Below are 23,669 nucleotides of genomic sequence, written 5' to 3'. Positions count from 1 at the left end.
TTTCTATCTGTCACCCTGGTTATTGCCAGCAGTGACCACTAGCCATGACAGTTTGACACTTGAGGGACATGTATCGGACAAAGTGATTGGTGTATGTACGTATCTTGCTGTCATTTGCAGGTATGGGGTTGGACAGTAGCAGTGTTGTACACAGTGTATTAGCAAAGCCTTCTTACAACTAATAGAAACATTTGCTTACCTGGCAGACCCGTGGAGTAAATATAAGTTGCACTAACTGACTGTTTCTACACATATTCACATATTCTTGTGGGACACTATGCATTCAGCTTACTACCATTGCCAAGATTCAAACCATGTCTATTTGTTCAGAAAGGTACACCACGGTTGTGTTTCATTATAATGAGCTACTGAGGAACTGCTGTCTCTTGCTTAATTGTTTTCTGCCTAATACTCTTTGGTTTGGACAATATGACCTTATAATTCTGACATTCATGCAGGACAGGTAGTTCTTGTAATGTGCATTTAATACTTTGACATATTACAATCTGGAAAGCAATGGTTAGTACAAGGCATTGCTGCAGGGGATACAATATACTACTTTACACCTTACTATTCATGGTTCAGATCTTAGTGCATGGAACATTTCATATAGCTGATAGCCAGTCTTCCAACTCCACAATCTTTGTCTGATGAGCCTCACTTAATTCATGCTGTCAGAACAATGTTTGCTGTACAGAACCTGTACACATTTATATTCCTAACACAACATACCAAAGTAAACACAACAGACTTGATTTTGTAGTGTTATAGAAGGGTACTGATACTTTTATTGATAGATATCCTTTACGTCAGTATTAGTCTGCTAGCATCATTTATTCCTTACACACAGTACACACTCACCTACTGGCAGTTGGCAATCTATTTCTTTCAATGGATTTCCCATTATACGGCAAGCTGATTTGTACTCACCAGCCTCCTAGTGCAGCCTTAGCAACCCGTTGGCATGGTCACCCATGTTCATAGCTTGCTCAGCTGCAGTTCTATGGGAGATAAAACATTATGCATACCTGCTGATCACATACTCAGGCTGAATTTGATAAGCACTAATTGATACTGATACAGACACAAGTGTGGGGCATTCTGTGCCTGTATGTCTTGGATCCACTGGTCTAAGAGCTCCCTCTCCCTGTTCTTGAGGTCAGAATAATGGTGGCCGATGTGCTCACCAGCTCGAGGGTTCCCAGTGGCACTGGTGAGATCACATGCAAGATGGTCCCAGGCCTCTGCTTTGCATTGGGAGCCCTAGTACTGGCCCTGCAGCAGTCTCTCTTCATGGTCTTTGATTAGGAGTCCAACCATGACCCTGGACTCCTGAATGCCCCAACTCTATGTCCAAAAGTGCATACTCTCTCCAACACCACTCATAGTGCCTGCAGTGATCAGCTACAACTGTTTATGGCTGTATTCCCACCTGCATGGTTTAAATAAGGCAAAATTCCCACACTTTGCCATCAGTGGACTATTTTAAAAAGCTTATGCTCTGTTAAGCAGTGCGCAAACTCGTTAAGCAAGTTTTAACACTGCGTAAAAAGGAAATTGTTAAGCGTTGGTTACACCTGCTAAGCAGAGCAGAGCATTGCTAACCATTGCTCCCTTTAAATTTTTTGTAATATATGAGAATAATGACTTCATCTATTAAGTACTATTACCGTATTTGTGTTTCTTCCTACTTTAGTACTAGGGGCATTGACTACAACTCTGAACTGAGATATATGACAATAAGCATCCTTTTCTGTGCATTTAAAGTGCTTTTTTATTGTATCTGCTTTATTTTCTGAAAAAAAAAAAAAATATATATATATATATATATATATATATATATATATATATATTTGTTTCCCACCTTTCTAAGCTAGTATAGTCCAGTTTTCAGGTTAGTGCTGAATTCAGGGCTATGTTACAAGTCTCTGTGTTTGCCCATACCTTACTTGGATAGAAGGAAGTTTGTTCATGTGTGAGAGTGGGGAGCTTTGAGCAGCCTATCTGTCCCTGGGGGAGTGGTTTCAGCCCAGAAATTAGTAGTTTATTGGCCATTTGGGATAATTTCTATCTCTTTCATTTCCCTGCTATAAAAAATGCATTTGCCCGGTTTTGCATGCCAGGCAGCGTTGGTTAGCTAGGGTAAAACCATTCCCGGCTCCGCAAAGTCTCCTCTTCAAATTTTCCCTTGGAACTAGACAAACTTTCAACTTAAGCACTCAAGCCATTCATGTCTCAGCCTGGCACTTGCTCAGAACTCATAGCAAGCACTTATAAACCCTAGCACTAGACCCCCCCCCCCTATACTGTACAGAAGGACAAGGCTCTCTATTTGATTTTACCAGCCATTCAGTAAAACAGTTCACTGTACCTATCCAGACATGTCCAAAGGGCAGTTTCAGGTGTACTCTCCAGTCCAACTGGTGAATCTGGGCATTTTGAGCAAATGTTACAACTGCCTCATGTACACAGACAACCCTCTCCTCCTACCACCAAACACTAATAGATGCAATTATACAGTCAAACTGGAGGCTAAGTTCTCTCAACCCAAGACTGGATCAGACAGTCAAGAAGAGAAGGGAAATACTGGCATCACACCACCAATTTCACATAGACCCATTAAACCAGTACCGGCAAAAAACACACATAAATACACAAAAACATACTCGGAGGCTCTAAATAAAAATCTGCAAAAGCAACAGAGACCTCCAAAGCAGACATCCAAGCAACCTCCACCCCCCCCCCAACACAAACCATGAAACACATACTTCACAAAATCAGTGTGTCACAGAATTACAGCCCTTAAGGCAAAATAACATACCCAACATACTAGTAATAGGTGAATCCATAGTCAGGCACACTGATGTCCCACTCACTAGGCTGAATAAGGTGAAGGTTACTTTTAGCTGCTTGTCGGGTGCTGGGATTCGCCACATAACACAAGCACTCAGGTCACTCCAGAACAAGTATAAATATGACTCTGTCATTGTCCATGCTGGCGTGAATGACCTGAGCTGTACCTCCCTGGACTACATTAAAAGAGACATGGAAGAGCTCTCTGATCATGTAGCCCAGGAAGCTATGTCCCTGACCCTGATTAGAATCCTGCCCTAACCAAGAATGATACCACAGTATAAAGAAAAAATTATCAATTTCAACAGTTGGCTAAGTTTCTGGTGTCATTCAAAAGGGATCCAGTGTCTGTCTGCCTGGGATGACATGCTCAACAAACCACGCTCCTTCACTAGAGACTGCTTGCACCTGCCACCTTTAGGCTTTCAAATATTGTCCAAGGCTGTTGCCACCCCCATAGTGCCTTTTTAGGCAAGGCTCAAAAGACAAACCCACCACCCTAAATAGCACAAGTAACAAAAATCTGAGGGTAATGCTTCTCAATGCCAGAAGTCTAAACCTCAAAATGCACGCACTCCAGGCACTCCTCAATATGGAGAAAATCTATATATGTGCCATAATAAAAACCTAGTTTAAGGCTCCAGAGAGCATCCCGGCACTACCAGACTACAACTCATACTATATATTTTGGCCACATAACCCGGACCAAAATATAAAAGGTGGGGGAGTATCCATATTCATGAAGGATACCCACACCTCCAGGTTAGTGGCACAGCACAATGCTTCAGAGATCATCCACGTGCAACTAACAATGGGCAAAACTGCAATTCAAATTGTAGCTTGTTACAGATCACCCACCATGTCCCAGGACCCCAATTCCATGTTTCTGGAGACACTGGGAAACATAAAAGTCCTAACAAACACCCTAATATTGGGTGATTTCAACTACCCAAACATTAACTGGGAGAGCTAGTCAAGTACTAACTCCCTTGCCCAACATTTCCTAGAATTTATAAACTCAAACACCCTGGATCAACTGGACAACACTCCCACCAGCAGTGACAACATATTGGACCTGATCATCACCGACATGGGTGACCGGTGTTCCGCACTGGAAGTCAACCACTCACTGGTATGATTTGACCACAAACAAATTACTTTGGATATCCACATTCTGCCCCCACCACCAGACAAGGAAACCACTGTGAAAAACTTTTCAAAAGCAAACTTCACATTACTTAAGACTGAGGTGGAAAGTTTCAAACCCCTGAGCTAAAGGATAACTCTGTCCAAGCTGCAAAATCCTTTACTAATGCATTCTACGAGCACCTACATGAATGCATGGATCGGGCTATCCCAAGCAAAACCAAGACTCACTCTTCCAAGAAAAGGAAATCAGTCTGGTGGACTCCTGCCATAAACAAGCTATACAATAGAAAGAGGAAACTAGTACAGAAAAGAGTAAAATCCCAAGAAGGGAAGACATCGCTGATCAGTATCAGCAAGAAACTGCAATCCCTCATAAAATCATCCAAGGCAAGCTTCGAAAGAAAAATTGCCAAGGACTCCAAAGATAACCACAAGGCATTCTTTAGTTATGTCAAGAATCTAAATGGCAATGCTCAGATCTGCTTGGAGTTAGTGCAGATTGACACAAAATACACTGAACCAACCGATATTGCCAACATTCTGGCAGACAGGTTCATTGCAAACTTCACCCCTCTCTCACCCCCAAAAGGGCCTATAACCATACCAGAAGAATGTAGAACACCTGAAATCACAGACACTCAGGTTAAAACAGCCCTCTCCAAAGCCAAAAACACAGCATCAATGGGACCGGACGTTGTCCCAGGCTGCGTCATACACAAGCTCAAACACAAACTAACCCCTCACCTAAACACGCTGTTCAAACTCAGCCTTTCCACAGGCTACATACCTATAGAGTGGCACACAGCAATGGTTATTCCACTCCACAAAGGTGGAGCCACAACATACCCCTGGAACTATCACCCTATAAGCCTGACTAGCTTGGTCTGTAAGGCTATGGAGAGCATCATCATGGAACTCATTAACAGAGACATTGGGAACCTCCAAACACTGGACCCTACCCACCTGGTGGACTTCTTTGAGACAGTTACCAAGGCTATAGATGAGGGAAAGGTGGTACACACAGCCTACCTAGACCTCGCAAAGGCCTTCTACACCATTCTCCATTCTGGTATTATAGACAAGCTCATCAGCCTGAACATAAACCCCTATGTCACAAGATGGGTTGCCATTTGGCTCATGGACAGATCCTACATGATGAGAGCTGCGGGAGCTAGGTCTGACTCTAAATCGGTTACAAGTGGTGTTCCCTAGGGCTCAGTCTTAGGACCCCTCATGTTCGGCATATACTTCTCAGAGGTACAGGCAAGCACAGGAGGACTATGGCTGACCAAGTTCACAGATGATTGCAAACTAAGGGCTAGAAACTGACTCTCTGGCTGACACAGACATCTGCCAAAAGGGTCTCAATGAGATGGATACCTGGTGTCAAAATCATGGCTTCAAGCTAAATGCCAAAAAGTGCATAGTCATCCCCTTTGGAAAAAACAAAGTACCCATAAACTACCACATAGGTGGCAGTCCCCTAAATACGGAAAACATAATAAGGGATCTGGGGACCCAAGTAGATAGTAATCTCTCCTTTGATAATCACATTGTCAAAGTGGTTAAAAAATCCTTCTGTGTGGCCCACCTAATCACAAAAGGGTTTGCATCCAGATCAAAAGAGGTCATTGTGCCCCTCTACTCATCACTCATCAGACTCATCATAGAGTACAATGCCCCATTTGGGATGTACCTTACAAGACACCTGCAGCAGCTGGAAAGACCACAGAAGGACCTCACCAAGAGGATCACTGGCCTCAAACAGATGCCCTATGCAGCTCGACTGAAGAAACTCCAGCTGTACTCGGTTGCGTACCACCTACTCAGAGGTGATCTCTGCCTGAAATACAAGGCCATGTCCAACCCAGAACTGCTGGACATGCTCCACTAAAGAAAACCTTATCCCCTCAAGCCACAGGTTCTAGGAATCTAAGCCTCACCACAACAATAAATAGGATGTGCTGGAGGGATAGATTCCTGTCCCAGAGACTTTCCATGCTTTGAAACAAGATTCCAATCTACATTAGGCAAAGCTCCATGTGAACACTCTTCAAGAGAAACTTTGATGAGTGGATGGGAAACAGAAAGTTTACCCCAGGGATCACTTCAGTGGCTCTGCTGGACAGAGGCATAGGGAACTAATCTAAGGGGGTGGCTAAAGCCAACACATTCTGGCTAGGTTTATAAATGCCTTTGTGTAGATAGCCTAGTACCTACCTATGAACCTATGAACCTAAGTATTATATCATTTACTTTACATGACATCCCTCTATGTGCTTTCCTTACATTGGCAAGGGGTATGGCTATAATGTTTGGGACAGTTGTGTATACATAGATGGTTTCACATGTTATATGCACTCACACGTTTTACATCACCTACACTACCCTGGTTGACAAAAAACAATTACTCAATAATTTAAGTTTTAAAAAATAATTTTAATACTGGTTTCCCATTTAAAATTATCTTGTTTCTGTTGGTATTCAAACCATGAATTCATGCATGTAAAGCCAGGACTCTAACCACTACACTATCTCAGTTTAACAATTTCAGTTGTATATTTGTATTTATCCCTATGAGATGTTTAAGCAATGCTAAGCAGAGGGCCTTAATGGGCACACCCGCTTAGCTATGCTTAAACATTTCTTAGGATATAAAAAAATATTTATTGCATTATTGTTATATTATTATGTTATATGCATAAGTATTGTAGTTTTTTGACAAGTCATCGAGGACTGCAGTCAGGCAGTTTTTGTGGCTTGAATAAATATTAAATAAAAAATAAATACATAACTAAAAAAAAAAATAAAATGAAGATTTCCAATGTATGCCTATCAAAAATGTGAGCCAGCACTCTGGACCCTCACACGAGATATGGGTGCATTTGCGACGTAAGCCTGGCCATATTTGTGAGCCAGCTGTTGGACATTCAGTGGAGATATGGGTGCATTTGCGAGGTATGGCTGGCCATTTATGTGAGCCAGCACTCCGGACATTCAGCAGTGATCTGTGTTTGGGCCTTAAATGCCGTATGGCACTTTGACAATGCGGGGGGGGGGCTGACAGAACCTGTCACTCACCCCCTGCATTTTATTTTACTCTTCTAAGAAGGTTTTCAGTGTCTGTGGACACTGGGAGGGCTTTTTCTTCCCTTTCAGTGTCTGTAGACACTGAAAACCATTGAGAAAATGCCATAGAGCACTTCCTGAGTGTGGGGCGTTGATGTGTGTTAACTGTGTGAGCACTGCTGGGACACGCCCCCTGCACTCATTCATGTTCATGTCCATGTAGCATTACCAGTGGCGTGCCTTCATGAATATGCAAGGCATGCTGCTGGGCTATACAGACATGAAACCACTCTATGCATAAATAGCACTATTCCTACACAGAGTTTCTTGAATGCAGGGAATGGGGTATAATGCCCCATTTGGCATGTACCTCACTAGGCACCTGCAACAGCTGGACAGACCACAGAAGTACCTCATGAAGAGGATCCTAGGTGTTACACACATGTCCTACATGGACTGACTCAAAGAACTCCAGCTATTCTATGTCTCATATCACCTACTTAGAGGTGATATCTGCTTGACTTACAAAGCCATGTGTGACAAAGCTCTGTTAGAAATGCTACATCTAAAGAAAGTCCAATCCCTACACACCAAGTGCTCCAGAGACCTCAGCCTCATCAATCACAATCAACAGAACATGCTAGAGGGACAGCTTTACAACCCAGAGACTGTCCATGGTCCTGAATAGACTTCTCATACATGTCAAACAGAGCAGCTCACTGGCTAACTTCAAGAGAAATCTTGATGAGTGGATTTGAAATAGAAACTTTACCCCTGGAATCAGTCTAGTGGCTCTACTTGATAGAGGTACTGGGAACTAAGGTCAGGTGGCACTATGCCAGGGTAATCCTATGGGCTAGGCTTATAAAGGCCCCAGGGCCATTAGCCTAGCACACATCTATGAACCTATGAAAAGAGGAAAGAAGTTGGAATATTTCTCAGAGTAAAATAAATAAATAAAAATTACTAAAGAAATACTACATTAAGCATGTGGCTTTGCAGCAGTGTTGCATGTGTTTCCTGTACATGTTGGGGAGTGTGATAGTTGCACACAACAAGGAAGGCAAAGCACTGAAAATGGACCTGACGTAGATGCCTGACTGACATGACAGAGAGGTTTTATTGTAAATGAGCTCCAAGAGTCGTATGCAGCTACTTGTAATATGTGTCAACCACCACCATTTATCAATTAGCAGGATGGTGAGGGCAGAGTGATGTTAAGTGGTGAGTATGTGGTTTCAATGCCAGTATTGCACAGTGGCAACTATTAATATGAGCAGTGGATATAATGAGAGGTAGCAGATGTGATTGCAATGATTACACAACATCTTCTATCCCCTTTGCATTCTTCTAAGCACAGTACCTTACTAATGATGCCTTTGCAGATCCAAGATATATGCAATGCTTGCAACTCAATTCCTAATGGGAAGTAGAGGCAATGTTGCATATGTTGTTGCTGTAGACATAGCCATGCAATGTACTGCAAACACACAGGCATATCAAGCACTGTGCATGGTGTTTTCTGTTGTATATAAACTTACATATGATTTCTGGAAAATTTCTATGCAACTGGTTTTGGCTTTCTGCTCTGCTGATATTTCCTATATTTAATTTTCATACTGCATTTATTTTTCTTGCCACTAAAACTTTTTATTAGATTTTACTTAAACATAAACAATCAAAAACTAAAAATAAAAAAATCACATGATTATGAAAACTATGAATTAAAAAATATCCTTGATAAAAATATGTAAGTACAATAATCTTATGCATGTCCCCATTTGGCATGCTATTGTTACCAAAGTTTGGTGATAATATGTTATATTGAATGCATCAGCACTAAGGCTTCTATATGGTTTAATGAAATTCTTGAATGTAACTTCAGATTATAAGTAAAAGCTTAAATTAGTCCAACAGCTTCTAAGAAATAGGCCTTTTTTTTCCATTCCGTAATTGTCTTATGACAATTACCCTGTAGCAAATCGTACAGAGGATGGATAAGTTGTCCTTTTTGTGCAAAGCAAGATCTGTGTCATTCATAATTTCTTAAATAAAATCAGTATCAGCCATAGCAAGTCTACTAGGAGGAGGAGCAATTTGTGGAATTGGGGAGTTAAAAATTACACAAGATTTTGTAATAACCAAATTATCAGACAAAATGTCTTGCTACAAAATTTACGCCATTGTCCAATATTCACTTATTTGTATAAAGCTGTATAAAATTTGCTTAATTTTGATTTTAAACTTCATTGTTCTTCTCCAACATCTACATCTTAGACATACTCCATTATGTCAAAAATATGTTTGTAGAAATTTAATGGACGGAATAGCATGCATTTTTTCAAATGTTTGAACAGCAAAGACAAATACCTAGAAACTGTTTATTATCTAGAATTTACAGAGGTGCATTTTGGAATTATTGTCTTAGATCTCTAATACTCTAAACCAGAGAGACCATAATGTCAAAGATGAAGAGCATAAAACTTATCATTTTATGACTGTGAACACTTATGCATTAATTGAGCCAAACTCATGAATATAACTTCAGTGAATAAGCAGATCCCCCCACATGCACCCACCTTATTCCACTGAACAACCAATGATTTATCAGATTATGACTGAAGTCTAAGTAACAACATAACTGTAAATAATTAAAACACATTAAGCAGATTCCCAGTATGTAGTAGCAGTAAATTTACATATGGGGATTAATTTTTCATGAAGTGTTTGCATGGATCAAGAATGGCTCATTGTACTGAATAGAAAAAAATGAATGACTAATTGTTTTTTTTATTTTATATTTCTTGTTTTTGATAGCTTAGCTAAGCTTTAGATACTTTATATAGAAATCCATGCAAGATATTGCTCCCGTGAGCATCTGACTTAAGTTAAAAAAAATGAAATCACCTTCCTGTGCTTGCTCTACTATTTATCAAAACAGCTTGGCATCACAACACTTCTAGCTTTTTGCAGAAGGCAAGAATGATGATCAGAAAGCATCTCACCAGGCTGATGTATTAAGAAGCTCAAGGACAATCAGTAGATGCTTTGGAGAGGCTGAATTGGTGGTCATCTAATTCTTATTTAAGGTATATTCACCAGTTTCAGTAGACATTAATCTCACCCAATTGTATTTACCTTTCCAATTCTTATTTAAGGTATATTCACCAGTTTCAGTAGACATTAATCTCACCTTTTTGTATTTACCTTTCTAATTCTTATTTAAGGTATATTCCAGTTTCAGTAGACATCAATCTCACCCAATTGCATTTGCCTTTCTAATTATTGTTTAAGGTATATTCACCAGTTTCAGTAGACATTAATCTCACCCAATTGTATTTGCCTTTCTAATTCTTATTTAAGGTATATTCACCAGTTTCAGTAGACATTAATCTCACCCAATTGTATTTGCCTTTTAGAAAAAAAAAATACTATTAGCATATTGGAGCATTCTTTCACCTCATTAGTCTATGACAGAAAGAGAATCCATAACAACAGTAGGAGCCTTGGACTAGATCATTCCATTTATGAGATATTTTTGAGTAGTTTCAGGCCTAAAATTGTGTCATCTACTACCTTATCTTTCTCCTTCATTGCAACAAATAGGACATTGCCTTACGTTAACTTTGTATGAAAGTAATGATCTGGGGATTTTTATCCCCAGTAGTCTGACAGCAGTTAGCAAATAAGATACATTTGTATATATATATATATATATATATATATATATATATAAATATATATATATATATATATGTGTGTGTGTGTGTGTGTGTGTGTGTGTGTGCATCAGATATTTATGTATTTATGCATTTATGCATTCCCTTGATCACAATAAAAGCAGTCACATTCATACATGTAGCTGTAAATGATGGTCACACCTGTGTGTGTTATGCATATGTGCTGGACTGTGTGTGTGTAGATGCTTGCTCTTAGCTGGCACTGTTTTCCTAGAATGTCTCTGAGTTTGCCTCATGTTTTAGTCTGTATCTGATAAAAGTTTTATTTTTTCATGGTGACTGAATGATGACTGCTCACTAGATAATGAAATACATTTGAATTTCAGACTTAATAGCCTTTTGAAAAAATCTGGTGATGTAAATATCGTTATTCTAGCAACTTTCTAAGTACATAAGGGCATCAGCTATTGTTTTAGCTTTCTCCTCGATTCTTGAGCTAAGAGGTTGACATCTATGTATGTGGAGAAGTGAAGTGGGTCACCTACTGCATTATGACAGTAGTTAGCTAAGAAGATGCATTCCTGTGTATCTTTAATTCATGTATTTATATATTCATTTGATCTCAGTTAAATTTCAGTGGTGCATAGTTAGTCATATAAGTGATTGTAATTGATGGTCACAGATGTGTGTGTGTGTGTGTGTGTGTGTGTGTGTGTGTGTGTGTGTGTGTGTGTGTGTGTGTGTGTGTGTGTGTGTGTGTGTGTGTGTGTGTGTGTGTGTGTGTGTGTGTGTGTGTGTGTGTGTGTGTGTGTGTGAGTGTGTGTGTGTGTGTATTATATATGCAGGGATGTGTGATAACACACATGCCCTCAAATGGTCTTGATTCCATAAAAATGTCATTTGCCTCTGATTTTGCTTTTGGTCCTTGCAATGTTTCTGTTGTTTTTTTTTTCTGGTAAATAGGTTCATAGGTTCATAGGTTCATACTAGGCTATCTGCCCTAGGGCATCCACAAGCCTAGCCAGAGTGTGTGTGGCTTTCACCACCCCTTAGGATGAGAATACTATACCCATTAGTTTGCTGTGCCTCTGTCCAGCAGTGGCACAGAGATGATTCCCGGGGTAAACCTATGATCTCCCATCCACTCGTCAAGATTTCTCTTGAGCAGAGTCAGTGAGGGGCTCTGCCTCACATGGACTGGGATTCTGTTCCAGAGTGTAGGGAGTCTCTGGGTGATGAATCTGTCCCTCCAGCATGTCCTATTTATATCCGTGTTGAGGTTTAAGTCTCTTGCTCTCGTGGCTCTGGTGGATTTGGATTTTTTGAGGTGGAGCATGTCCATTAATTCCAGGTTGGACATGGCCTTGTATGTCAGGCACAGATCACCTCTGAGCAGACGGTATGCGACTGAATAGAGCTGGAGTTTCTTCAGTCGGGCAGCGTATGACATATGTTTGAGCCCCTTTATCCTTTTGGTGAGGAACTTTTGGGGTCTTTCCAACTGCTGCAGGTGTCGGGTAAGGTACATTCCGAATAGGGCATTGTACTCAATCATTGGTCAGATAAGTGAAGAGTACAGGGGTATAATGACCTCTCCTGATCTGGATGTGAATCCCTTCATGATCAGGTGGGCAATGTAGAAGGTCTTCCTAACCACTTTGGCAATGTGAGTGTCAAAAGAGAGGTTACTGTCAACTTGGGTCCCCAGGACCCTGATAACTTCTTCCGTGTTTAATGGATTACCGCCTATGTGGTAATTAGGGGTTACCTTGTTTTTCCCAAAGGGTATGACTATACATTTTTTGGCATTTAGCTTAAGGCTATGGCTCTGGCACCAGTTATCCATTTCTATGAGACCTCTCTGGAGGATGTCTGTGTCTGATGGAGTGTCAATTATGGTGCCCAGTTTGCAGTCAACAGCAAATCTTGTCAGCCACAATCCCCCTATGTTTGCCTGCACTTCAGAAAAATAAATGCCGAACAAGAGGGGGCCCAGGACTGAGCCCTGTGGGACACCGCTCGTGACGGCTTAGAGTCTGACATGGCACCAGCAACTCTAACCCTGTGGGTTCTGTCCTTGAGCCAGTTTGCAACCCATCTTGTGACATATGGGTTTACATCTAAGCTGGTGAGCTTTTCTATGATGCCCGAGTGGGGTATTGTGTCGAACGCTTTTGCTAGGTCAAGGTAGGCTGTGTGAACTGCCTTACCCTCATCAATGGCCTTAGTGACTGTTTCGAAAAAGTCGACCAAGTTCAAGAGGCAGGATCTGCCCTTGACAAAGCCAAATTGGGTAGGATCCAGTGTCTGTAGGTCACCAATGTCTTTATTTATGAGTTCCATTATGATCCTCTCCATAGCTTTGCAGACAAGGCTTGTCAAGCTTATGGGGCGGTAATTTCCAGGGTCCGTAGAAGCACCGCCTTTGTGGAGTGGGACCACAGTTGCCGTACACCATTCTTTGGGTACGTATCCTGTAGTAAGGCTAAGATTTAACAGCAGCCTTATGTGTGGGTTTAGTTCCTCATTGAGTTCATGTAGCACACAGCCGGGGACACCGTCCGGTCCCATTGATGCTGTGTTTTTTGCTTTAGAGAGAGCAGCTCTCACCTGGGCATCTGAGATGTTTGGGAGGCTAGACTCTGGTGGGATAGATATTTCTCCTTTTGGGGGGGAGGGAGGGGAGAAATTAGCACTGAACCTGTCTGCCAGTATGTTGGCAATGTCTGTGGGTTCAGTGATTTTTGTATCATTTTGGACTACTTCTGAGCATATCTGGGAGTTTCCTCCCAGGTTTCTAACATAGCTAAAGAAGGCGTTATGATTGTCTTTTGTGTCTTTAGCGATTTTTCTCTCAAAGTTGGCCTTGGATGATTTTATGAGTGATCGTAGTTTTTTGCTAGTATTGATCACAGATGCCTTCCCTTTTAGGGATTTTGCTCTGTCATGTAGTAGCTTTCTCCTCTTGTTGTAGAGTTTGTTTATGGCTGGGGTCCACCAGACCGGGCGCCTGCCTTTGGTGGAAAGGGTCTTGATTTTATTAGGGATTGCTTGATCCATACATTCCTGGAGGTGCTCATAGAAGGCATTTGTAAGGGTTTCAGCAGCGTGGGTTGTGGTTTCCACTGGCTCGGGGGCCTTGAAGGATACCACTCCAGTCTTAAGAAGTGTGAAGTTTGCTTTTGAGAAGATCTTCACTGTGGTCTTTTTTGCTGGGGTTGGGGGCGGGATGTGGATCTCCAGTGAGATTAATTTATGGTCTGATCTCACCAATGATTGATATACTTCCGGTGTGGAGCATTTTGTCCCCATGTTTGTGATGATCAGGTCTAGTATATTTTCTCCTCTTGTGGGAATGGTGACTATTTGTTCCATAGCATTTGAGTTTATGAACTCCAGGAACCTTTGGGCTAGGGTGTTGGGGCTTGAGTAATGTTCCCAGTCTATGTTTGGGTAGTTGAAGTCACCCAATATGATGGTGTTTGGAGAGACATTCATACTCTCCAGTGTCTTCAGGAAGGCTGTGTGGGTTTCCTGAGTTTGAGAGGGTGGTCTGTAGCATGCTACAAACTGTAGGGCAGTTTTACCTATGGTTAATTGCACCTGGATGGTCTCCGATGCTTCGTGCATTGCCACTAACCTGGAGGTGTGGGTATCCTTTATGAATATGGATATTCCCCCTCCTTTTGTGGTTCGGTCCGGATTTTGGGGCCGGAACGCATGATATGAGGTATAACGTGACAGTGCCGGGGTGCTCTCAGGAGCCTTGAACCAGGTTTCAGTCACAGCACAGACATCGATGTTCTCCATACTGAGGAGGGCTTCGAGGGCGTGCATCTTGAGGTTTAGACTTCTGGCATTGAGCAGTATTACCCTTAGTTTTTTTCCATTTTTGTTTTCTAGGGCGGTAGGTTTATCATTTGAGCCTTGCCTAAAAAAGGCACTATGGGGGTGGCAAGAGCCTTTGCCAATATTCGGAAGCCCAGGGGTGACAGGTGCAAGCCATCCCTTGCGAAGCAGCGTGGCTTGTCAAGCATGTCATCCCAGGCAGATAGACATTGGATCCCCTTAGAATGACACCAGTAATTAAGCCAATTATTAACCTGATCATTTTGTCTCTGTATTGTGGCATCATTCTTGGTGAGGGTAGGATACTGCTCAGGGTCAGGGTCATACCGGCCTGGGCTACATAATCTGAGAGCTCCTCTATGTCTCTTTTATGTAGTCCTGGGAGGTACGTCTCAGGTCGTTCACACCGGCATGGACAATGACTGAGTCATACTTGTACTTGCTGTGGAGTGACCTGAGTGCTTGTGTTATGTGGCGGATTCTAGCGCCTGACAGGCAGATTACTGTGATCTTTTCCTTGTTCAGTCTGGTGAGTGGGACGTCAGTGTGTCTGACTATGGAGTCACCTATAACAAGTGTGTCTGGCATTGTGTTTGGCCTTAAGGGCTGTGACTGTTTAGCACACTGACTTTGAGAGCTATGTGTTGCATGTCTTATGTCTTGAGGTGGCAGTTGCTTGGGTGTCTGCTTTGGAGGCCTCTGTAGTTTTGGTAGATTTTTGATCAGTGCCTCCGAGTATGTCTTTGTGTGTTTATGTGTTTGTTTTGCAGTTGTGATAGTTCTATGTGAAACTGGGTTTGTGGTGTGCGTGGATTCCTTCTCCTCCTGTCTGGTCTTGCCAGTCCTGAGTTGAGAGAGCTCAGCCTGCAGTTTGGCTATATAGTTGCATCTCTCACATGTATTTGTGTTTTGTGGGAGAAGGAGTGGGTTGTCTGTGTACATGAGGCAATTGTAACATTGCCTCAAGATGCCAAGATTCACCAGCTGAACAGGAGAGGACGCTAGCAACTGACCCTTCGACATGCTTGAAAAAATGAAAAAGTTTGCTGTGTAACTGAGTCAGAAGGGACGTATAGGGAAATGGGTACTCAAGGGGATTCTAGGCTAATGTAGTACTTTGTTTAGTATATAAGTACTTTACCTATATAAAAATGCTTTAGGAGCAAGTGCTGAGCTTTTGAGATAGAGAATAGACTGTTTAGATTGCAAGTAGAGAAGTTCTAAGGGAAAAATTGAAGAGCAGACTTTACGGAGCCAGAAATAGTTTAAACTTGTTTAACTGGCGCTGCCCGATGGTGCTCTATGGGCAACTCCACGCTAAATCACGCAAAAGCGCGCTAAAGCGGGCTTTATAGCAGGGGGTTGAAAAGAGCTAGGAATTGACCCAAAATGGCCAATAGACTACAATTTTCTGGCTGGAACCACTGCTCTAGGGACAAATAGGCTGCTCAGTGCTCCCCACTCCCACTGGTGAACAAAGAAGCTTCCCTTTATCCAAATAAGGATACGGAATAGCACAGGAACCAAGCCAAAGCCCAGAGATCAGCAAACTCTGAAGACTGGACTATTCTAGTTCAGTAAGGTGGGAAAACAAGATATTTTTTTGCAGAAAACAGAGGAAAAACATATAGTAAATGCTATAAATGCTTTTAAACGGCTAGCGCACTTGAGTGTGTTAGCCTACAGGTAAAATTAAGCAACAAATAACTTTTTTAAAGGTGCAAAACAGTTAATCAACACAAAAACAGTTTAAATAGAATGCAGAGCTGTATAAATAGGCGGAAATGCAGTCGCTAAGCAGTAAATAATCAAAAAGCCAGAAAAAAATACTTAAATCAGGAAAAAGTCACTCTCTTGCTCTCTGCTGCTTGTAGGACTCTGCAGGACACCACGAGGAGTGGTGCTGAGTTGAATACAAGCGAAAAAGCGCGCTAAAGTGGGCTTAATTACAGGGGGCTGAAAAGAGCTAGGAATTGACCCAAAATGGCCAATAGACTACAAGTTTCTGGCTGGAACCACTCCTCTAGGGACAAATAGGCTGCTCAGTGCTCCCCACTCCCACTGGTGAACAAAGACGCTTCCTTTTATCCAAATAAGGATATGGAATAGCACAGGAACCAAGACAAAGCCCAGAGATCAGCAAACTCTGAAGACTGGACTATTCTAGTTCAGTAAGGCGGGAAAACAAGATTTTTTTTTAAATATATAAATGTAATATATATTAATATATTAAATATATATTGTAAATATATATTTATATAAATGTACACAGACTACAATTATTAAGCTACATACAAAAAAAGCATACTGATAAACCTGTTATTCTAGTAATACTTTCTTAGAGTATATAAAATAAGATCAATATCTTTTCCTTATTTGGGTCCTTTCCCCCCCTATTATTTTTTAGCTTTCTCCTTGAATCTTGAAATAAAAGATTGAGAGATATGTGGAGGGAAGTTATGAAGAGCTGCTCATGGCTTTCTAACAAGTGTAGGCTCTGAAATACATTCCTGTGTAGAAGCTATTTATGCATTTGCTCACTCATGCAACTGCAATCAAAACTTCTGTGGTGTACAATCACATGCATACAAGTAGATGGAATTGATGGTCACATTTGTGTGAGCCTGTGTGGTGTACATGTGTGTGTGTATTTGTGTGTGTGCATGCATGTGTGTGTGTGTGTGTGTGTGTGTGTGTGTGTGTGTGTGTGTGTGTGTGTGTGTGTGTGTGTGTGTGTGCGTGTGTGTGTGTGTGTGTGTGTGTGTGTGTGTGTGTGTGTGTGTGTGTGTGTGTGTGTGTGTGTGTGTATGTGTGTGCATTCAATTATTGTGGGATATTGCTATTATCAATCTGATATCTAACATGTATGTGGTATTTAATCTGGCTTTAATTGCTGGATACAGGTACTGTTGTTTGGGCTGTGGCCATCTGGGCAGGATGTATGTAAATGCAGCCGGTCATTGGCACAGTGGTACAGTGAGTAACACTGCTTTCTCATCACACTTGGGTTTGGCTGAGATTTTAGATGTGGTTCCTGTCCCTGTCTATGAGTATCTTTAATGTAGATGCTCTAGTTTCTTCCCCCAGACCATTGGGTGTCTAATGTATGGTTATAGCCAATCTAACATCAGAGGGGTAAACAGTAGGTAACTGTGATTTTTGGAGGGATAAGGAGGTGTGCACAATTTTACAGATAATATTTATATAGACTTACAAGCATTTAACATCTCAGTTTATTGTGAAATACAATTTCATTAACTTTGAACATTAAGCTATAGGCAGAACTTATTTTTTCCATTAAAGAAAAATAAATGAGACTGAATTAATTCTTCATTTATGTTTTTTTGTTCAGGCCTTCGTTATGTGAGAAGGCTTTAAAACAAGTTCACAAGATGCCCATCACAAAATCTAGAATCCTATGAATTCTGTGTGCCTCTATGTCTTCCACATTTATTCCACTGGAGTCTTAGTCAGATTGGTTGTATTAAAAGGATGGAGGAAAATGCTCAAAATTATTACAAACTATAAAAAAAAGAAAAGGGATGAGGGCCAGGATGGGGTGTTGGGACAGGGAAGGGCACTCTGGGGTGGAAGGTAGACCAAGGTACAATGGAGGGGGTGCAGGGAGTCCTTTTTCTAGTATGTCATCTTTACCTATAGCTGGCCTTGTTGATCGCAATCAGTTAGCTGAGATACAGTAGATATAAAAAGTGTACACACACCTGCTAAAATGAAGGTTTTTGTGATATAAAAAAATGAGACCACAATAAATCATTTCAAAACTTTTCCCACTTGTAATGTAATCTGTAACCTGTGCAATTCAATTGAAAAACAAACAAATCTGTTAGGGGAAAAAAACTTGCTTTGAAATTACTAGCCTCCACTGGTAAGTAGTATATTGTAATCAAGTGTCCATCTCCTGTATCCACTTCACAAGAATTATTGCTATATGTAATGCAATAAATGCATCCACAAATATTCTATTTATTAGGTAGATCTCATATGATTCATACAAAAAAAGATTAATTATTAGTGCACATAATATAGGAGTATGTCTAGCAACTCAAATTCCATCTACTGACAATGCCTAAGGTGCCCACATTATCTTAGGGTTAAAGATACATCATCAGCATTTCTGTGATACGTTATATTGTGTTGCAATACAGGATACTAAAGAATACAGCCATTTTGCAGTAACTCTTACTCTGTCACTCTCCCTAATTTGGTCCTTTACCATAGGTCAATGTTGATCAAAGTGGTAATTATTTCATGATTCTTTTTAGCCTCAGTTTTTGAATAAGTATGGTTCCAGATTAAGTATAACTTAATCTATCCAGTTAAAGGGATAGCTAGTAACAAAGTCAAAAATGAGATTGCGCCTTATAAACAATACTGTTGATTAGGATTTGTCAATAGAAAAGCATATTTGATGCTGCAAAAGATTTCAATCATCTCTGCTTTTCAAATTAAAGACAGTTGAAGATCGTTTAACAACAGAATGATACTGCCTGAAAGAGGGCTAATGTGATTATTGTTATTACAATTAGTTCCATAAAACAGTATATAGAGTCTTTTCCCATTTCAAGCAACATTGCAAAGCCTAGGAAATGTTACCTTTTTCTGTTAACAGTGCATTAGCAATCTTTTGATTTACCTTTATATAGGAATTATTTATGGAAGGGGAATGCTGAGGTTTACTTTCACCTGGCAAAACCTAATTCAGAGCACAAAGTCTAAAGCATAAAATGATCTGGCCACGATGGAGTAATGCCTACAATGACCATTTCATCTGCCATTCACAATTCTTACTGTGTGGTTTGAGTTGTGATTTGGCATTTGTTGTTATGGTTGCATTAGTATAGACCATGTATAAGAGCCATTGTTAACACAATCATAAGCCTACCACCGGCAGTATGTGGTATGTTACCTATTGTAGAGGAAGTGTAGAATACTTGGCAGTGTTATTATTAAAAAAATGTCCTACTATAATTCCTGTATGCTAGTTTTATTTTTAACATGGTTAGTGGAAGAATTAAGTTGAAGTTTTATAGACAAATGTTAAATTTTTGAGACTTTTGAAAGTCTGCAATGCTGAGTGAAGAAAAGTTTTATTTTAACATTGTATGAATGTTGTTAAACAGTGGTGCTGCATGATTACCTTAAACATAGCTCACCCTACACCTGATCTTATACAACAATATGGCCCTATGTTTACCTAAACACTGACCCTAAAACTCCCACTGAGTTCCCAACACAAAGCATTGCACCCTTACCCTAAATTTCTACTCTGCCCTCCCTAACACTAAAGTATCTGCTCACTCTGCAAAGTTAAAACTCCAAACTCCCTCCCTAGACTTACAATCCTCAGTCACTCCTTAAGCTTAATCCCCCCTCTCCTAAAACATAAAACCCCTTTACCACTACCTAAACTGAACCCCCCTTCCAACTCCTTAAACTTAAAATCTTTTTTTTTGTTCCCTAAACCTAACACTCTTTCCTGCTCTTTAAACCGAAAACACTCTTCTCAGTCCCTAAACCTAAAACTCCACTCATGCTGTATAAACTTAAAATCCCCTTTCCACTCCCTCCCCACAGCTGCTTACCTGAACTCATATTTCAGTCTGAGCTGAATGGAAGCCTAATAGTTATAAGGTGCATGAGTCCCTGGATTCAAGACAATGGTTTTCAAGCACTTGGGAACTGAGCAACTGTAGTGCTCCCATAAAAATCAGTACTTAAGTCCCATTTTCATATAATGTTTGATGTTATGCACAACAAAGCTATAAAATGGTATAACCAGAGGAATGTAGCTTTGCAATGAGCAATGGCACAATAACCTCATGTAACACTAGAGAAGTGTCATGCAAATCACACTGTTATTCATATGAAAATACAGATCAGATAAGAGAGAGAAAGTGCAATACATTGCAAAGAGCATTTTTCAGAAAATAGTACTTTTAAAAATGAGGAATTGTGGTATGTAATACAAAGGATACATAGAAACTGGATATTTTTTTAAGAATGCCTACTGTAAATAAGATGCAAGAAGTAGTAGGGTATGGACGCAGATGGCCAACTCATGAAAGCAATGTTTAGGCATTTCTAAATTCTGGCACTGTGAAAGAAATTCTAAAGTAAGAATTCCCAATAAATCAATAGGTTTAAAATTCTGTGATAAGTGTTTGATAGGCAGGTGTTTGTGTCGTTCAGTGTCAGTCTGATAATGTTAAATTTTAAAGGTGGGGTGAATTGTTGGGGGTGGTTTCTAGTGAGACAGGAAGGAGATAAGTTAGGAGGGAAGTGAGGTTGTTTAGAATGGAATTTTTTCATAGGGGAGAGGAATGTATTTATGGTCAATCAAAAAGCTGTTCAGTCCCTGTGGAGTGGGTGTTGCAATGAAAATACATATACCAGTGTCTACATTACTAACAAGGCCAAACAGCAGGTACGCTGTATGGTTTAACATAAGTGATGATTAGTCAGCTGCCTAAGGGAGTGATCAGAAAGTGTACTAAATAGTAGCAAATTAAAAAAATAGGGAAATAGGAGATGGTAGCCAGTGTGGGATTCAAGCCTTGTAATACATGAAGGGATGATGGTAGGGGAGGAATTAAAGGGGTACATGGTAGTGTTACCAACACTGCGAGGTTAAGCTCATGGGCTTCCTCTACCACCTTCCTTGCCTGATGCAGAGCCTGAATAGTAGCGAGTCCCAAGAGTACTGGAGGATGGGTAGAGAATAATGAGTTCTGAACTGACAACACTCAGTTGGAATTAAATAACTCTGGGGTGCAGCATATAAATTTGCTACCCGTGGTACTGTTGGCAGCTCTGCAAGACCCCCCCCCCCCATCTATCCTCATACCATTCGCCCTTCTCTTCTCGCAGCTGACCTAGCCTGAACCTGCCAAGGTTATAGTTTCATGTAGTGGTAGGAAGTGACTTAATTGCATTTATACATTTAGTAACACTTACAAGTTTCAATAACAGTAGCCAGAATTACTCAGTCTGATGTGTTATAATCAGTTCAGGTGGCTACACATGGGAAACATTGGCAAGTGTGCTAATAAAGTTTTGTCTACAACCAGAGCAGTGCAGGATGAATCAGAGATTTAGGCCAAAGTGTTTTGGGCATTTAATGACGGCAGATGCACCTGGTCCATGTACATGTTTGCCCATATTGTGGTGGTATACACACTGAGGTAAAACATTAGAAGAAAAGGGCAGGTCAAGGTGACTTGGGCCACAGAAAGTTATGAGGCCTGGGATGGTAGGTCAGTCATTGGATAGGGGAAGAGCAAGTTTTGGAGGACAATGGAGTCAACATTCTTTTTGTTATGTGGATGAATGGACAATCACCCTTAGCACTCCCCCATTAGGAGTGGGTTCTTTGAAGCTAGTTGCACTGTTATCCCAGTAATGAATTGTCTGGTAGTTGTTAAGTGGATTTTCTTTTATGTCAACTCTGTGGGTTTCTGCACATGTCTGTGAGAACTTGAAAGTTTTTAAGGGTAGAGAGGATATTGTACAGGAGATATAGGCAGGAAGAGTACAAGGTCCTGTGGCTTTTCCCATGTTTAAAGAATACAACAGCTCACAATTAGGTGTGATTCCTAAGAAGAAGCCCATTGACTACTGGTTGATTTATCACTTTTCATTTTCAGAAGGCCTCTCAGTAGATTATCATTTTGACAAATGAGAAGTTAGGGTGCAGTATGCATCCCTTGGTGATGCAGTGAAGGGTATTCATACTTTCAAGAATCCCTAGTTCATGAAATTAGATATTGTTTCACACATTTGGCTGTTTACAGTCAAGCAGGAGGACTGACCAATCTTGGTATGCACCTTAAAGGTAGTTTTTACTTTGCTAAGGCAATGCCCACTGGTTGCTTAGTAGCCTGAGCAGCATGACTTTGGGATCAAGAACATGTTGACCAGAAGGCAGTGCATTACCTTTATGACTTGCTGCTGCTGGGAGAGGGTGATGAAGGTAAGACAGCAGGGACTCAGGGATTTTAGGAATTGTGTGAGGTAATGGGATATCTTTTGCCTAATGGTACACAGGAGGGCCCAAGGAAGGTGCTGACCTTCTAAGTTTTAGCAATGGATGTGCTCTTCTGGCTTTTTCAGCTCTCAGAGAACAAGCTTGTCAAATGGCATGAGAGAATTTGTAAAATGCTGAACAAGCTGAAAGCCATAATAAAGCAGATTATTGAGTTTTTAAGTTTATTCAGTTTTGCATCTAGGGCAATTTGGCCTAGTAGGGTCTTTTGTGGGTCTTTGGTAAATCTTTTCAAGGGAGGCAGAAAAAGCATCACAGGGTAAGGGTGTGTAAAAGAGTCAGAGACGACCTATTAATATGGGGTGTCTTGCTCCTCATGGATAGGTGCAATATGTAAATGTGCTGCTCATCTCTGGGTTACTAGAACCTAAAATATGAGGCCTAAAAATATTATGTGATTGTATGGCTATGCTTTTAAAGATCCTTATAGATCAATAGCATAGAAAGTGCTTATGTATGAACCTACGAATCTATGGGATGAGTTTTAGAGCATTTTAATGGCCAGACTATGTGGCAAGATGAATGGGTTTCTTCAGAAGACTTGCAATTGTAACCAATGCAGTGGGGGGTTAAGGCATGGAGACTTACTTTAGATGAAAGTGGTTAACTTCTCCTTGGCTGACAACTGGTCAGATGAGAGGTTGGAGGATATTACATTGTTGGAGGTAATGCAAACTTCAGGAGCATTACTAGTCAGGCAGGAAGAGTTGCATATCAAAAGGATTATTTTTCATTCAGATAATGAAATTGTACTTGAGATGTTATTGAGGAAGTCTTTAAAAGTTATCCAGGTGCAGTTACTTTTGATGATGCTGGTCTTACACTATCTTCAGATTAATGCTTCTTTATCTGCTAAGTATATACCACAGAGGTTAATTGTTATTGGTGTTAGGTGGTCACATTTTCAATTTTGTATGTCTTGGGCTTTAGCCCTGGAGGCAAACAAATGTCCAGCAGTAGTTCCACAAGAGGGTTGGGTGATCAGAGGCTTATGTTTGGTCAGATAA

The sequence above is a fragment of the Protopterus annectens genome, chromosome 5.part1, assembly GCF_019279795.1.
Source record: "Protopterus annectens isolate FY-2018-M chromosome 5.part1, PAN1.0, whole genome shotgun sequence".
Taxonomy (NCBI): domain Eukaryota; kingdom Metazoa; phylum Chordata; order Ceratodontiformes; family Protopteridae; genus Protopterus; species Protopterus annectens.
Note: the sequence above shows the minus strand (reverse complement) of the source record.